This window comes from Diadema antillarum, unplaced genomic scaffold (genome assembly GCF_040938485.1).
Source record: "Diadema antillarum isolate AM-2024a unplaced genomic scaffold, OU_Dant_1.0 seq00001437_RagTag, whole genome shotgun sequence".
Classification (NCBI taxonomy): domain Eukaryota; kingdom Metazoa; phylum Echinodermata; class Echinoidea; order Diadematoida; family Diadematidae; genus Diadema; species Diadema antillarum.
In genome coordinates this window covers 142,507-156,912 of record NW_027272187.1, presented here as the reverse complement: position 1 = coordinate 156,912, position 14,406 = coordinate 142,507, and the positions used below count along the sequence as shown (strand labels likewise).

Here is a 14,406-nt window from a genome sequence, read left to right as displayed (position 1 = left end):
AAAGGCATGATTTACCATTTGCAGATGAAACCATTAAAAATCAAGCGTTCATGCTTCAAAATAGTTGTAAAATGTGAGTTTGGGATAGAAACAACCAGTGTGAAAATTTGAACCAGTATTGTAATTGATGATATGTATTGTTAAATATACAAAATGTGAACAATAGTTATGATAAATTTTCCATACTAAACCGTCTACAGTTATGGTTTATTGAGAAAAAATAGTGATAATTATGTCCTTATATTTCAGGCTTTATTGCAAACTTTTTCCATTGTAGGATGTTTTGTGATACAACTACGAAGTAAATCTACGTACTAGGCCTCACGCTCCTATAAATTCAACTCGCGCATTAATTGCCTACAGGGAAAGATGAGGTAATGCTATTTTTTACACACACACACAAAAAAAAAATCATTAAAAATCAGTCAAGTAGAAAATTGCCACCTTTGGTGGTGTTTGACATTGCTTGAGGACAGGAGCTTCTGCACGGGCTCTGAAGAAGTTGAATGAATCAGGGTTTTTGTATTTTTAATAAATTTTTATTGATGTATGAGGTAATTTGCTATTTTTATCGGTTTTGAGAGTGACTGGATGACTAGTCTCGTATGGAGGCTCTCAACTTTTTTTAGAGCTGGAAAACATCCCAAAATAAGTTGTTTGCTTGAAAGCAGAGAAAATTTCCCTTCATCTGCCTTCAGTTTAAAAAATTATACGATTCGATTGATTTTTTATGATTTATGGAATATGCTGCATTTAACACAGGTTTCTATGGGAGCCCGGAAAAGGAGCGTGAGGCCTTTAGGGCTCACACCCGTAAATACAATGGAATATCCCAGACCCCTTCACAAATTCGTACCAAAGATACCAAAATAAATGAAGAAAAAAATTAATTAAAAATCAATGATGTAGTTTGGCAAAAACTGAATAGCTGTAGATATTGAGTATGAATATTCCTCTACAAACTGCATTTTGGTTGGAAGATGAAAGCTTTTCTGATGGAATTTGAGGGGACTATATTTCATTGGGTACGTGCACGGAAAGTAGGTGATTTTTTTTTGAGTGACAAGAACTCGTAGTCTGGCTTTGCGGACCCTGGACAGAATTTGGGCTGAAGAATCCACCCTGAAAATTTGATGGGTGAAAGGGTATATCTCACTTATCCAGGTTAGTGAAGCTGAAACACCTCATTTCTCTCAGCTATTTTACAGAATTTTTTGAAATTTGATTTTTAACACACATCCCAATGGGAAAATATTTATGGGTGTGAGCCCTTTTTCAGTACCACCGAACTATAAAGTGGCTTTCCATACTTATTAAGCTTACCATAACACTTGTTCACGATTACTCAGTATCCCAAGTAGAGTTAATGTGCTGCAAATAATGCCTGGTGAAGACACACGATTTTGTACACGTAAGTGCTTTAAAAATAACCCATATTATCATCACTTTCGAAAACGGCATCCTTTTGCTAATTCGTGAATCTGCTGTTAGGTTTGTCTTGTCATTATTTGACTGTAAAAACCTTGTACTGTAACTTGCAGGTAAGCTCTCGTACTGTTCGGATTTGGCAGGAGTGTAACCCCGGTTGCTCGGGGCCGCGGCCGGGCGGCGGGGCGCTGATAGCAAGTGTAGTGGAGAGACCCTGTCTGGTAGGCGCGTAGCCGTAGGGATACAGCCCAGTAAGCAGTACGAATTCCTGCCACAGCCTTGTGTTTTCTTTTCTTTTTTTCTTTTTTTGACACAAATGTAAAAGTGTATTTGTCTAGACGGCCAAATTGTGATATCGGTCCCCTCTCCTTCTGCGTGTGCGTCTCCACTAGTCTAGAACCTTTGTGCAAAGTCTGTCCACTGTATAGACTAGATCTACAGGTATGGAGGTTGAAAGAAAGAAGTCTCCGGCTATGTCATATGACAAAATGAATTGCGGTGAATGGAGTGGGGACCTATTTCGCGATATATAATGCCCTAAATTTACATACAGAATACAGATCAAGAGTTCTTTGTCTGAAATGTGGGTAAAAGCTGTAGCGTAGGTGTTTTATTAGTATTTATTAATGTCAGCTGTACGGTAATAGCCTGTGACTTCAGCTACAGGAGAGGTTTCCTGTTGACAAGTCTGATATTAATACATAAAACCTCCAAAAAGTCTGGCTGACCTGTTGGCATTTATTCCCATGATGACAAAGGCGTTTTTTTTTTTTTACTAGCACTATGCACCGTCACTTTTATTGTACATTAGTGACATTTAAAATCATCCTGTTCACCATGTCACCTCTCACTGACGCACGACACTTCTACCATCCCGGGATAGTTTCAAGGAACTGCTGAAAGGGATTGCTACTTCAAGGTTCAAGGCTACATGTTTCCAGATTGCACAGTAGTAAATGTGTATAGAGTAACAGACCGGGGTTAACACAGTAGTACCTAGCTCTACAGTGTTAAAATTATTCAACACCCGTGTTATGACTGCTATGAGTGGACACTTTTAGCCTTCCGGAGACTTGTTCTTCTTATCTGTAATAGAAACTTTTGAATTACTTTGTTGTAGAGCCTTCCTGTTGGTTTATTTACTCAAGGAATACAAGTCTTGTAACGTTTATACATGTACATTTTCATCTCTTATCTACAGATTCTAGATTACAGTTCCTGATGCTGCCTTGAGACTTGGCCACTGAGTAATGGCAGACACAGATTTGGAGAGGTAAGAATACAATACATGTACAATAGTTATACAAGTTTCATATTGCATATGTACAGAGTACGTATTGTGGCAATTTAACATGCAGCATAGTGCATCTTTGTAGCCACAAAGTTAATGGCTGAGAAAAACAAAGGGCAGACTTCAAAATAAACTGACTGAAATTTACTCTTTATGTTCAAACTATTCTTGGGGGCTGTTTTGCCGCAAATTTGCACTGCAGATTATTAGTTTTAGGAATGTAATTCTTAAAATGATACAGGTACCATTGATATGTTCACCCTTGTTCAATGGCCCTGAGGTGGGTATTCAAGTACTGATTGATCCTGCACTGGGTTTGGACTTAGCTTGTATGTATCACAATAGTATTTCTCGAATGGTATTGCATTGACTACATTTATTGATGTCTTTTGAGAAAAAAAAATATATGAGATATAACTGAGCATATATGGAAAGATGGGGGCAAGAAGGGAGCCAGGAGAGTAATATGCAACAAGAGTCTGCTGTTGATGCCACTAAGACTGAAAGCCCTCTGTCATTTTAATTGTGTGAGCAGATTGGGGGGGGGGGGGGGGGGGGGGAGGTAAATCACACTTGAATTATACAGTTCCTTTCTAGCCTGCTGTAATTTTTTTGACTAATGTGTGTATCTACTGATTGGCAGATGTAAAAAATGTACCAAGATTTGATAATGTTAACAGATTCTCCATGTAAATCAGTCTTGCTGTTCAGGAGTTACTGCAAGAAGCCAAGAGAGGGAAGGAAAGAGCTTCATCTATGGGGACGTACGGCTGGTAAGTATTCATATGTGGACAATACAGGCCAACTAACTTGGACTATGGTAATATTTTGCAAGTGAGAAAGGCTTGGTTGTCCATTCTGGCGTGTTAATCCCCCCTCCCAAGAAAAAAAATAAGCAGAAGACAAAAATGAAAACAAATCAAAAAGCTACATGTACATGTATTAATAACCATTTAGAACAGTATCATCACTCATTAAATTTACTGGAAGGGCATTTGCAGATGACTGCTTGAGAATTGCTTGTTATTAGCTGTGTTATGAAGCTCACTAAAATCTGCTCTTGTGTTCAGTTTTGTTATATAATTCTTATACAATGTATACTCTAGTTAAGTGCTGGAAAGCGTGGTGGATGTGAGACCAATGAAAAAAAGAGAGGCCTAATAAACTAATGCTGTACTCGGAGAGCAGTTGTGCTTTTTGTGTAAGTGGGCCAATAAACCATAATGTGCGTCTCTAATAATATGCCCTTTCTTTTGTGAAATGTGGCATACAGAATGTCATCAGTCCAAGTGAGCATTAACCATTCAGGTGATGTACCGTGTGAATACCAATGCCCTTTGGGTTAGAACTGATGATTTGTGGATATTTGGGGTACATGTTACTGTACCGTAATTACAGATTGTAGGCAAAGAGAAAGAAAATGCTGTATTATATATTTTATTGCCTTCACTGCATAATAATTGCCAACATATGTTGTTTGTTGTTTGTTTTTTTGTTTTTTTAATTCCAGGGAAAAGAGAAAGGTTACCACAAATAAGAGGTTTCTGCGAAATACTCTTCGTGGAGTCGTATCGGGAAATCGGCAAGGAGCACAACATGAGAACCGCGAACTACAAAGATTTTCACCCTTGGGGCATCACAGAAAGAGAAATTCCACTTCTACCCATGAAACTTTCAAGTCAAGGAGTGTGGGACGTGTAAATCTTGCCAGAAATTCCAAAGATACAAGCAAAGAGGATGACATTTCTCTGAAATCAGGTCAAAGAAGTGGAAAAACTGCTACTGAAACTGAAACTGTTACACCGTCCACTGCAGTGCATTTAGAGTCCGGTTTCAGGAGGAGTGATTCTCAGGGTCATATAAGCTGTAGAAGGAGTCATGTCAAGGAAGACAAGGTTTGACGTCATCATGTTTGTGCCTTTAGAATTTCAAATCCAGTAGGAAACACTGCTTGCTAGTCAATCACCACATAAAATGCAAGCTATATATGTGAGGAACGGAATCGCGAGAAAAGCTTTCATTGTACTGTGGCATTTGGCGATTTATGGATCGGTTTGGGCAGGTATGTGCGTTTGAGCGGAATATGCAAAGTTGGCACGCCGTCGACTGAATCGGGTGTGCGAACGTGACACATTAAGAGTTAACCACTGCCTCTGATGTTGTGTACGCCAAGATCTAAAGGTTGATAGATAAGATGGCCTGTACAAATGGTTCACTCATGTGTATGATAGAGACCAGAGTGCCATATCTCATCTATCTCTGTCTCTGGTTTTCAGCTCTCTCTGCTCTCTTTGCATTTTATATATCTTTTGCCACGTACGAGTAACAACAAATGGCAAAGATGTCATATACAGACTACAGTACTTCATTGTTCGGTGATGTGATGTGTAATATTTGTCAGCATCTCACTGTGATAAATGTGTCATAGATACAAGTACAATATTTTTATTGTTATGGCTACACTGTACATATGTGTGTAAATGTCGACTTTTACGGCTTTACCACAATGATACTAGAGTGTACAACGTTGCATGTTTATCTTCGTTGTTGTTTACATGTGTAATATATCTATCTAATCTCATTTTTCATGAATCAAGACTTTCCAACAATTTTTGCAGTGGTTAAATTTGCGATCCTGGAGTACAGCAATTGAGGGTATTGCCAATATGTAGGTGCCGTGCGCAGAGCAGCGTTTTAGATGCATTATGGGACAGCTCATGTGGCAAACTAGCCCCGGTTTTGGCTGCACATACACTTACAACACGCTCTGTCTTTATAAAGAGGTACAGTGCACTCCCGTTACAGCGAACACGGTTATAACGAAATTTCGTTATAACGAAGTAAAACTTCTGGTCCCAAAATTATCGCCATTAATGTCTTTGGTACAAAATTCACTTATAACGAACACAGTTATAGCGAAATTTTCGTTACAACAAAGTCTTTTCCGAGCCACACGGACAAAGAAAAACAAAAGAAATGTGCTCCGTTATAACGAAATGCGGATCGCTTTCGAAAATTCGTAGCGGAACAAGCATGGGCGAACGCTTTACATCATGGTGTGTTCGCTCCATGCGTCACGCGCAGTTTCCGTCAATTTTATGCTCTCTTTAATGTAATATCCAAACGAAATTTAAAAGGTATACAGTGTACCATCCTGTTCAACATATCTGCACAGTGTAAGATGAAAATTCAACAAACAGAATATGATGTATGCGTGGTTTCCTTGTTTTTGTTATACATTGTATATTGTATTTGTTCGGTTATAACGAAATTTCGTTATAACGAAAGAAAACCGCCAGTCCCGAGCATTTCGTTATAACGGGAGTGCACTGTATTTTTTGTTGAAGATTTCTTCGCTTTCCATCATGTGACCAGCACATTGAAGCCTTGCAGTAGTGAACCATGACTTCAGTGACCGCAAATCAGTAAAGCTTCTAAAGACACTTTCGACTCTTTTAAGCTGAATTATAGCCCAAAAAAATGGCTAACAACGGAAAAGCAGACAAAAAACTCCATTGAATCATATGGGAACTGCAACTCGCGTTAGACAACTGGAAGCGAACAATGGATATCCCACAGTGCACCTGTGACAGAGCTCGTTAGCGTGTGCAGGAGTTTTTTATGTACGTCATTGGTAATAGCAAGAATTGCCATGCACCCTACAAATGTAGTCTTGTATTGTGTACTGTGTACCAGTACATGCGTTCATGTTGCATTCATGTCAAAACTAGAGAAAATTTTGTGTGTTGTGAAATTTGCAATATAGCACATGACTCGCAAAATTCACAAAAATAACAACCTCACAAAACGTATGGTGTAGTATTATACGTTGTATGTATCATAACTGCTAAACAGCAGGACCAATTACAGTGAATTTTGCTCCCATCATTGTATTTCCAACAAGGCTCTTCTGAAAGGTGCACTGTACAGCTGTTCAAGCTTTTAGTGTCGCATGATATTTGAAGGTTAAATGATATCTTGACTTTCGTCTCCCTGAAGTCCTCTGCATAGATGTACATAGCAGAACTTAGGTACAGTAGGCCTTGCCCTTTGCATAGCACATGTGCTGTACTTTAAAGTAATCAATGGTCTCACCCTCAATGTCTTTTCTTCGGTTTCTTATTAGGAGAGCTGACAATCTGTTCAGCTCATAGAAGTCTGTGTAGTTCATGTGAACTATTTCATCTTTAGGACTTCATCATTCTTGCCATCTTTTTCACAGTGACCCATTCATCAGGATGGTTAGCCACACCACTGATTGGTCGTCCTAAGGGCTCTGCTCGTTTTGTTATTATCTTTCACACCTTTGTACCTTTTGTGAATGTACTTCATCCGCTCTTGAACCGATGCTGAGCACTGTTCTCCGCATTTCCAACTCTTTCATCTTCTCACTAATGATGATATGGGCCACCTATTTCCGCGGCCTGTCCAACATGTCCTTAATAGACGACGTGGCCCGCAGGTCCAGCAAATTGCTGTTTCTTCAGCAGTCCATTGATGTTCTTGTCCTCATCCTCCTTAACCACATGTCTCTCTGTTTTTGCCTTCACCTGTAATACATTGTACCGCAATCAAATATATAACCCTACACAGGGTTCTCCACTGGTCTGTATTTTGTTCTGGGGCTCTTGTGTTCGTCGGCCTCCAAAGTAAAATTTGCGGTTTCGCGACGGCGTCACATTTGCGGTTTCGTGACGGCAAACATATTATAGTGCACTGCGTCGAGATGGTGCATTATATGTCCACAGAGAATGGGTAAATATATTTTCAAAGGCTTCCCCTTTCTGTAAGAAAAATGCATTTTAGAGGGCTTTGACTGCAAATGGTGCAATCTACAGTCTCTTGTAATGAAAGGGGATAGGACCTTTTGCAGCTGCTATGTTCCAATCTTTGCATTTGTAGCCATATTTCACTTTGCATTTTTCACCATCTAGTTAATTCTTATTTTCTTGCAGATCCTGAAGCTCAAGTTTCTACCTGGATATATAAGAAGCTGCTCAGATACTGAGATGAAAGAAATACAGTCCCGCTCGGGATTTTTTTTTCCGTACCACTTACGCGTCAGATCGGCAAATTTTATTCCACGGAGCGACTTGCTCAAAGACCACGCTCGATATCGATAGCAGAGTGGCAGTCATGAATATGCATGTTTGATGTCATATGCGTACGTTTTTGTGTACATGAAAGTAGGTGCAAAGAACACTGACCTCTACCAGTGCTAGTGGCAAAGAATAATGCGGAGGTGTGAGGTTTAAGGGAGGTTTCCATTAAGAGATGAAGTATGATAGTTGGTGCAAAGAATAATGGTAGAGGTGCGAGGTTTAAGGAAGAATAGATGGAAGGAAAACTAAGAAATAATAGGGAAAGAGAAAAGGATAGATAAAAAAACAAAGAAATACACAAGGAAAGAGAAGTAAAGGATGGTTGGAATGAAAAACAAAGAAATAATAGGGAAAGAGAAGAGGATGGATGGAAGGACAAACAAAGAAACACAAAGGGAAAGAGAAGAGGATAGATGGAAGGAAAAACAAAGAAATACATAGGGAAAGAGAAGAGGATAGATGGAAGGACAAACAATGGAACACTAAGGGAAAGAGAAGAGGATAGAAGGATAAGCAATGAAATACATAGGGAAAGAGAAGAGGATCGAGTAAAGGAAAAGAAATTCATAAGGAAAGAGAAGTAAAGGATGGTTGGAATGAAAAACAAAGAAATAATAGGGAAAGAGAAGAGGATGGTTGGAAGGAAAAACAAGTAAAGGATGGTTGGAATGAAAAACAAAGAAATAATGGGGAAGGAGAAGAGGATGGATGGAAGGAAAAACAAAGCAACACAAAGGGAGAAGAGGATAGATGGGAGGAAAGACAGAAAAACGGAAAGAGAAGAGGATAGATGGAAGGACAAACAATGAAACACTTAGGGAAAGAGAAGAGGATAGATGGAAGGACAAGCAATGAAATACATAGGGAAAGAGAAGAGAATCGATTAAAGAAAAACAGGGAAATACATAAGGAAAGAGAAGTAAAGGATGGTTGGAAGGAAAAAACAGATATATACATGTATAGGGAAAGAGAAGAGGATGTTCACAAGTCATCATTATCACCGTCCATCGATGTCCGCACCATCACCATCATCATACATGTATCACTACCACCACCATCATCACATCATTACAATCTTCATTTTCACCACCATCACCACTATTATCAGTCTGTCATAAACACTACCACTGCTTTTATCATCACTATGTGGTATACATGTAACACAATCATGGTCATCCCCACCCCATTCGCAAACACTACCACTGCTGTCATCACTAAGTGGTATAACACAATTATGGTCATCCCCACCCCATTCGTTGCCCATTCGTTGCCTAAAACTAGAGGTAATGCCATGTTAGGAATCTGAAATCAATACATAAATGAAACGATGGTTATTACAAGTAGATGTACAACAAATTTGAAGAATAGCTTCAAACAAATAACCATTTAATCTCATGAGTGCAAGTCGAAAAGCTACGTTTCATTTAAAATATTTAGGTAAACAGATATTTCATGAAATACGACTTCACAAATCCTGCATAACTTTAACCTGTCTAATCTTAAGATGAGATAGAATACACATTATTTTAAAATAAACAAAAGATATTAATTTACATGTGTATACTGATCTAGAAAAAATTCCTGTCTTAATGGTTTATCTAATTGCATTCGCAAATACATTAAGTAACACATTTCCAAAGTAAAACTTGAATAAGTTTCATGGTTTTTGTTGAGTGTATTGAAAATAAGGAATAATTTTTTTACAACTAATTAAAGACGTAGACATAGCGTCCCAATATAAAGTTCCTGTTTTGAAAAAAAGGTCTTCTCAAATGGAAGCACTAATTTCATCTCATTATAAGCGGGACTTCGATAAACATGAGTAAATACATCGTGATTGTTCCATTACATCAAGATACTTATGCCACGATGCCAGTTCTCATAAAGATCAGAACGTTACAATGTATTACAAGTTGTTAATGTGGATCTAGCCTCTCATAGATTCTGGATAAATTGTGACCCAATATGAAAAATCTCCCAGCTTATACTGTATACAAATTGTACCGCAACTAGAATATTCCCGATCTATCCCTTTTTTTCTTCTCAACTGGGCTTAGCTGTAAACAAGTTACATTCTTTATTTGTTAAATTACATAAGTTCTACAGACTGTTATAAATAGACCATTTTGCAATACGAGGTCAAGTATGTTGAAAGCTCTAGTAGGAAATGTGATTAACATACTGGAATGAGCTGGGGCTACAAAACAAAACAAGAATGAATCACTGGTATTCAAGAAGCTTAGACACATGTATGCATCCAATTATTTTAACATCTTTTCACAGGAATTGTTGCAAATCATATTAATGCAAGTTACTGTATCACAAGACATTGAGAGTGATTTAGAATGTTCTTCTAGATATTTAGCAATTACAATAATTCTTTGTGTGCTCGTTATTACAACAAGCTATGAATAATGATATTTCTTCTAGATATTTCTATGATTATGAGCAGATTAAAGGATAATGCAACCCAGACATCAGTGTGCTTCCAGTGAATGAAGAACAAGAAGAGTAAATAGTGAGAGTTTGAGGAAAATTGGACAGTCTGTTTAAGAGTAATAAACTTAGAAAGTTTAATTAAATCCTTACAATGGGGATCCTTGAATTGGCAATTTTGCCAGCATCTGTGATGTCATCATGGACAACTCTCCATTCATTTTGTACACAGAATTTAACTTTTTCTCTATTTTCAAGAAAAATAAAGATTCTTTTGATTTATTGTTTGAGTATGACATGGCTATATCAATTCTGAAAGCACTTTTGGGAAGAATTATGTTGATTCCTTACTTGAAATTTCATATAAATCATTTTTTTTTTTTTTTTTTTGGTGGAAAAATTATGTACAAAATGAATTAAGAGTTGTCCACAATGACCTCACAGGTGCTGGCAAAGTTGCCAACTGAAGGATCCCCATAACAGGGATTTACTGAAACTTTCAAAGTTCAGAACTCTTAAACAAATTGTCCAATTTTCCACAAACTTTCATTGTTTCCTCTTATTGGTCATCTCTATTCACTAAGAGCCCACATGATGCCTGGGTTGCATTCTCCTTTTAAAAAAAATGGAAGTAACCTACTTCCAGAAGATTCTACAATTATATAACACTTAAAACTGAAAATGGAGATCGAGAAAATGTCTCATAGGATCAGTCCATGTTATGATCAGCTTTACACAATCATTTAGTTATGAATACCAAGTGACTGGTTATTAGCGACAGCATGGCTTAGACTGTGTGGGGCTGGCACTCTTCTTCTGCGTGGAAGAGGGAGCACAGCAGAAGACTGGGATGATTGGGGTAGGAATATCCATGCTCGGGAATGTTGGAGGATTTTGATGGCCGCCCTGCATGTAGCCTTGACCCTCCCCTTCCTATATAGCTTCTGCGTCTTGCAGTGGCAGTCGGTTGTACACCAATGTGCTTGCTCCCACTCAACTTCACATGTCTTGCCTTTCTCCCTTTCCGGTGAAGTGCTCTTGCCACCACAGCATATTTACCAAATGAATGCATGGCAGATACAAGGCTTGTACTGGTCTTCTATAATATATCTTTTGAACTACACATCATACGTGCGTGAATAAAATAATGTTATTACTTTTCTGAGTAATATTCATGTAAGGAATCGATTATAACGAGGGCTATTTTTGTGATTGAGTGGCGTGGATTCCACAAAACTTGAAAACTGGGCATCCTGATGCCATTTTTTTAAAGACTAGTAGAAAATAATAGATTTGCTCAGCTGTGACCAATGAAGATGGAAATGTAACGTATTTCAACATTTCAAAAACTGTCTTGTCTGTATCACAAGATGTGAATCTGCGTGAAGTCATGAAGTTTGATGTTTTGGGGGGTTTGGTGACATGTATCAGATCTTGTTCACATTCGCTTTCCAATGGCATTTGCTATGCACTTTGGCTACACACTCACACACACACACACACTTGCACACACACACACACACACACACACACACACACACACACACACACACATATTCTTAACCAAAAAAAGTACACAGATAAACTTTCAAGTCAACCACGTGCACACACATTATTTGTCATGCATTGCTATAGGAGCAATTACAGTTATTCAAATACATGTTTGCTTACTGTGAATTCTGTATTCATGACAGTTCAGAAGTATGCGCTTAAAAGTATTTCAGTATGCAAAGGCTTATGATAACAATATTTATACACTATATACAGACACACTATATACAGACATAACCAATACGTGTCTACTGCACATCGTCATTGTATCTTCGTCAAACTGTCAGTGTATATATTGACACATGCATAGATATCAATATACAGTTTGTATATTAAGGAGAAGAAAAGACGCTTCAGAAGAGGCAGGAATAAGAAGATATAGAGATGTTGGGCAAGATAATGTGAAAGATATGCACATAGGAAGCATAAAAAAGACGGTAACTGAAAAGGCGCATGTAGGCAATTTATAATCTGTATACATTGAAACATACAAACATATCAACAATCTGCATAATATCTACAATCTGTACATGGAGAAGAAGAAGAGACGATTAAAATTATGTGGAAGATCGAAATCATAGAAAGGTAACAGAGAAAGGAAAGGTTCGTCTACACCCGCGCCAGCCGCCGCCGCGCCGGTTCGCCGCTCGCTCCCTCTGCAGGCGCCTGTGTTAAGCTCGTTCAGCCACACCCAGTCTGTTGATCCTCCTGCATTTCCTGAGATAGTGTTCATGTCTATGGCTTTCTGCGCCATGCTCCACACCTGTTTCCTCCTCGCTGGCGTCGGGCGTATTTCCCACAAGTTCTTCTGAATCTCCGCAACGCGCTGCTTGTCCATCCTTGCAAGGCAGGAGTCTATTCGCTCCTCCTCGTTGAAGATCTCTTTCGCGAGTTGCACTGCCGCTCGACGTACGTTCTCTGGACTCAAACGCAAGTCGTTCATCACTTGGGGAGGAACAACATCACCTGCCTCGCGCTCCACATTGCCGTCCTCCTCTCCTCTTGGTCCTCCGTGTTGCACCTCCTCTCTCCGTCCTCGTTCTTGCGTGGCTTCGAGCACGCACACCTTCCTCTCCAGCATGGTCATTCTCGCCTCGAGTGTTGTGATCACTGCCCTAGTGTCTCTGGCCTCCTCCCGAAGCCTGGCGTTCTCCGCTATCAGGTCCATGTTCTGTTGGAGGGTAGGGTTGCCTGGGTCATGCCCGTAGGTAGAGCGAAGCTTGGTGTGTCCATCGTCAAGTTGCCGCTCGAGGGTGACGTGTCCCTCTGTCAATTCCTCCGGGGTGATCGGAAGAAGCTGGCTGGTTGGAATGTCGCCTTGAAGGTTGGCCGGATCTGCCTCGGCAATGATAACTGCAGCCTACATAGATATACACAAGAAACAAAGGGGAAGGTACACTCAAGACACGCAAAAGGATGGGTAAACATTTTACATTTTGCCAGCACTCTTCTTGCATGCTTCAATGAATTCGAAACCAATTTCTTATCACTGCCAAAGGATTTTTTTTTTCTAATTATTTTGTCATAGCTTCTTGCAGAATAGAATGTAAATACTATATTTGTGGAATTACGTGTCGTGATCGAGTGGTGGACGCCCGCGCCTTCATCTCTTGTCGTGCATTTGCAATTTCAGCACCGACTAGGTCTACATCATGGTTATGTGGGTTGCCTGGGCGCGGTTGGGCCAGGTTGAGATCAGTTTTGATAGTTCCCTTACATCCATGTGTACGCCGTACCCATATCCAAATGACTGAATTCTTGCCCTCAACTTGTTTCGTATGTGCATTTGTCCGACATGAATGATTTTCAATTGCATCCAATAAGGGTCGCTTAATAAGGGTCGCTTAAGCGACCATTATTGGATGCAATGACTTCCATGTTATTTTCCTTCCTCTGTATCAGCTGGAAATCACCTGACGGTGTATTGATCGCATGCAGTAATGAGCTCAGATTGACGTTTTGCATTGAAAAATCGAGGAACACGAATAGCGCGAATTCTCCGGAATTCGATTATGTGGTAACGTTTGATATGCATGTAGTACATATGGACGGCTAGTTCGTCGGCATGTTTTGTTACGACAGTCACCACTCGAAGCGTTGGACGGCCCGCGCTTCTAATGAACGTGACTAATTATGTGCGGTAATCCTCTGATGTTATGTGCGGCTGGTTGCTCGGCGTACATTTTTGTTTTTGTTTTTTTCGTAGTCAATTGAAGAGCGTCGGAAATCCATAATCATATATGCGGATTATAACGGCTAAACAACAATGACCTACGCACTTTAAAGAGGGAACAATTAGGAAGGGGGGATGAGAAATTCCCAGCAATTTTGCCACTACATAATTTCCATTATTCATCAGTACAACACAGCATAAGAGCAAATGTCCATTGCGACTCATCGTTTTGTATATGAGTCATTAATGATTATGCGTCAGCGAGCGAAGCGGCCAGCGCTTTATTAGTATAATATAAAAATCATCGTAAATGGTCAATGTCAGAGGGAGAAATATATAATTGTCTTAATCATAATTACCCTAGGGGTGCGTGTCCTGGCCAAGGTACCTGTGCGTGAGCGAACACACCAGAATAGATTTTTAAG

General features: G+C 39.4%; 1 long non-coding RNA gene across 1 annotated transcript; it reads left to right on the top strand.

Annotated features, from left to right (window-relative positions):
* The first annotated feature begins 2,626 nt into the window (after positions 1–2,626).
* LOC139709454 (uncharacterized) lies at positions 2,627–4,327 on the top strand. The gene is made up of 3 exons (XR_011709400.1): positions 2,627–2,701; positions 3,418–3,492; positions 4,230–4,327. It is a non-coding gene; the product is annotated as an uncharacterized lncRNA (long non-coding RNA).
* The last annotated feature ends 10,079 nt before the right edge of the window (positions 4,328–14,406 follow it).